At 36.8% G+C, this 4057-nt stretch overlaps 1 long non-coding RNA gene across 1 annotated transcript; it reads right to left on the minus strand.

The window, feature by feature from the left end:
• Positions 1–477: 477 nt before the first annotated feature.
• LOC127864083 (uncharacterized) lies at positions 478–3559 on the minus strand. The gene is made up of 4 exons (XR_008041440.1): positions 3324–3559; positions 2500–2608; positions 2207–2298; positions 478–597 (listed from the first exon to the last, which is right to left on the minus strand). It is a non-coding gene; the product is annotated as an uncharacterized LOC127864083 (long non-coding RNA).
• Between the last annotated feature and the right edge of the window lie 498 nt (positions 3560–4057).

Raw genomic sequence — 4057 nt, forward strand, 5'->3', positions numbered from 1 at the left:
AGCCCATCTCTGTAGGATGCTGGGGCAGTAACAACGTAGTGCGATTACTCTGTCAAAATGAAGTATACCTCCATATGTCTTAGGCAATGACGGCCCGGCTCGTTCATGAGCCGCATCTGCATTATGTGTTAATGAAAGTGCCGAAACTTCATCTAGCAATAAGCTACTACTTAATAGAACGCCCCCATATCCATTATCACACAGAGCCTTGGTAATTATATTATAACGTGCATGAGCAGCTGGTCTCTCTTGTAACAGTCTGCAGTGCCCTGGATATACACGTGTATCCATCGTATCCATCCTAAACACATTTATGTCGTCTGAAATAGTGAGCAGATTGATATCAGCTTCCACACAGCGGACATTCGTCAGCACCAATAATACGTCCCAGTCGCTTTCCAAATGGCAGGTCAGTCCCTCTGCCTTGCTCCCAGCTGTGATCATTGCATTATCGTTTATTTCATCATTCAAGTATTTTGCATTCCACAGCCTGTCATACTCCCTGTACTTCTCAACGCGCCACCGTCTCATCATCTCGCCGTACCCAAGCCGGGTCATTATAGTACAGATCTCTATGGACACACTTTCCACATAATTCTGAAAAAAACAACGACACGATTTTAATGTCAGTTAGAGATAAAAAATTTATTTGATTAAAACTATAAACAAATCAAGATACTCATCTGGAAAGTTAGTTACAATAATTTTCGATCAATGTTAGTTTTGTTAATTTAAAATTTATGGCTCTTGATATACGATTTAAATATATGTTGAATTATTAAATAGTAATATAAATAGAACGAGTACAATTAAATGCATGTATATGTTTGAACATTAAGCTTTACAAGTAGTGTTTGTAAACACAGAGACGCGCCACAGTTTTATGGATACTACTAATAATATATTAATATTATTAGCAAAATCAGTAATATGTTTGTCGTTTTGAAACTGAAAAAGTAATGTTAGCTCTTACTCCGAGTCATATTGTATTTTTTAAATCTTAGATAATAAAAAAGAAATTAGAATATCCTTGTTATGAAGAAAATTGAACGTATGTACTTTGTGTGTTAATTAAAGACAAAGAGGCAGTCTTGGGTAATAGCTTAATAACAGACTTAAAGTGATTCAGATTAGATTGATGAGATAAAATATATATTAGCAAATAATTCGGGATTTACGTTTGAGATTATATTTTATCTTATCAATCTCATATCAGTCCCACAGTTTAGGGATATTAATCACAGTCGCGTTGGTCACCACTTTTAAGGCAAATTTCTGAGGGAAGAGTATGGATAAAATAATAAGTACACTGATACGTGCGCATTGTATTATGGACATGTGTGGATAATAAAGAATGCATTCAATTTATTAAAGTTTATTAGTTTATTATCGAAACTTTAAGGACCAGTAACTTTATTCTATTTGATTATTTTAATATTTTTCATTTTATGGCTTTCAAGTTAAACATCTTTAAATACAAACATGAACACGCTGCTGTGTCCTGAAAGGCTCTCCCGACCTACCTGAGAGTGAAAATAGTACACGCTGCTGCGTCTGGGAATGCTCTCAATCCTTGAAATATCTGAAAATGACAACTACATACGCTGCTGCCTCTGGGAATGCTCTCAACCGTTGAAATATCTGAAAGTGACAACTACACTCGCTGCTTTCTCAGTCAAGGACGAACCTGGGAGTGATAACTATACCTGTTTATTCTCGGAACGTTCTCAGTCCTTGACTTACTGTAAATGAGAATAACAAATGTACAAGAAGGTTCGTCTGGAAACACTTCCAGTCTCTAAATTGGCAGATAGTGAAACCTGTACAGCCTTTTGTGTCTGGGAACGCTTCCAGCCCCTTACTTACCTCAGATCTACGTCTGTACAGACTTCTGTGTCTGGGAACGCTTCCAGTCTCTGATTTGCAAGAGAATGACGACTGTTCATGCTGCTGTGTCTTGGAAAACTTTCATTCTCGGACTTACGAGAGGGAGACGACAGAAAAAGCTGCTGTGCCTGAGAAAGCTTATAGTCTGACTTACTCGAGAGTGACGGCTGTACAGGCCGCGGTGTTTATGATCGTTTCCACTCTCTGATTTACCTAAGAGTGAAGACAGTACATGCTGCTGTGTCTCTGGACTCTTATATTCTCTGATGATTACCTGAGAGTGACGGCTGTGTCGGAGAACGCTTATAGTCTGACTTACTCGAGAGTGACGGCTGTATAGGCCGCTGTATCTATGATCGCTTCCAGTCTCTGACCACGTATATACCTCGTCTCCTTCTGCCATTTTGAAATCTGGATGTTAACATAAATTTGATTAAATTAAAGATGGCACTACGAAAGGTAATCCTTTACGTTCATATTAAGTTTGTTATGAATGTTTGTGTTTTATAAGAGTTTAAGTTCTGATAACTTCGCATTAAACGTCAACAACACGATAAAATCGATCTGTAACCTATAATGTCTACCACATTCATATAAAATATACAAACATACCTGAATATTCAAAAGCCTTAGGGACTATTCTCCTCCAGGTTCATTATGGGTGTAACTTGTGCGGTGTATCGTCATACGGGTAAAGACAGTCCTGGTTGTATCAAAGAACCTGGTGGTAAAACAAATCCAAACTAATTTCGCAAAACTAAGCGGGGATTCTCCTAGTTGCAATAATGCCATTCCCATCTACTGAACCTTCTAGTCGCTGTACATCTGTAGTCATAAAAGCTCAAAGCATTCAAGAGAAGTAAGGATTCCCTATGGTGCTATTGTTTGACATTTTAAAAGAAACAAGTTTGCATACGCCGCACATTTATTTACACCAATCAATCGTTCGATAAGAAGAATATGAATAAAATATGACAAAAATAACTTCCGATTCAAAAAATAAAATAAATATGTGTTCAAAACACATGCAAAGTTATAGTTTGAAGGTAGTATGCTGCATTTGTTATTATTATTATTATAATGTCTTGCACATTCGATTTCAAAATCCAGTCGACTCGAGTGTCTTCATTATTTATTCGAGGTGCTACAAAGTATTTTTGAATGTTCACCAATAGTCCACTGCCACAACAGATTTAATATGATAAAAATTCACATTAATCTCAAACAAATGACACAATCAAACACACATAAAAGTTTAGGGTTGTATAAAACAATTTCGATTTCAAAATCATTCAAAAGTAATTTCTTAGAAGTTAAGTTATACGATTGGCTGGTCATATACACTCGTACTTGTAATAAACAAATGATAATTTTATATGATACACACTTTTATATGTACGTAAATACAATTAAATGATCACGGTTAATCTACTTACGAACCAAATGTACGAGAATGGTATTTCCCAGGTTGAATAACCTCGCTGTAATCAACTATTTCCGTCTACAATTAAGTCATTTAGATCTAGTCATTATTCAAATAGATATAATATTAACACGTTTCATTAAAGAATTAATCTGCCGTCAGTTCACGGCGAAGTAGAGTTAATGTTTTCAGTGGGCTAAACACGTGACTTTGATATAATCAGCTTTATTTCCCTGGTTGCCTCTACAAATAACACCACTGCGCATGACCGCGACATGCTTGCATCCGTGAACACTTGTCTTCTGTGGCCATGGTTTGGTTGATTGCTGAGTAGATATGAGCCTCGCTCTCGGAAAACAGGGCTTAACGCATTGAGTAAAGTGTCGTCCCAGAATAGCCTGTTCAGTCCGCACAGGCTAATCAGGGACGACACTTTCCGCCGTTACTGGATTTTTGTGACTTCCTATATCCGAAAAATACAGAAAAGTGGACAGCACTTCCTAATCTGGGACGAGACTTAACACACATGCAGTTCACCTGATTAAGAATAAGATTAAACATTAATCGTTAAGATATGTAATCGCTTAACATTCACATGTATAAGTTTTCCGATGCACAAAAACATGGTTTTTGGTCGATATAGTAGATGTGTTTGTGTTTTTCTAAAAGAGATGGAGCCAATGCCAAGGAGGTGGCGTTATTGACAGGAGATGGTGCCAATGCACTATTTTATCTATTTTAATTTTT

This window comes from Dreissena polymorpha, unplaced genomic scaffold (assembly GCF_020536995.1).
Source record: "Dreissena polymorpha isolate Duluth1 unplaced genomic scaffold, UMN_Dpol_1.0 chrUn104, whole genome shotgun sequence".
NCBI lineage: Eukaryota > Metazoa > Mollusca > Bivalvia > Myida > Dreissenidae > Dreissena > Dreissena polymorpha.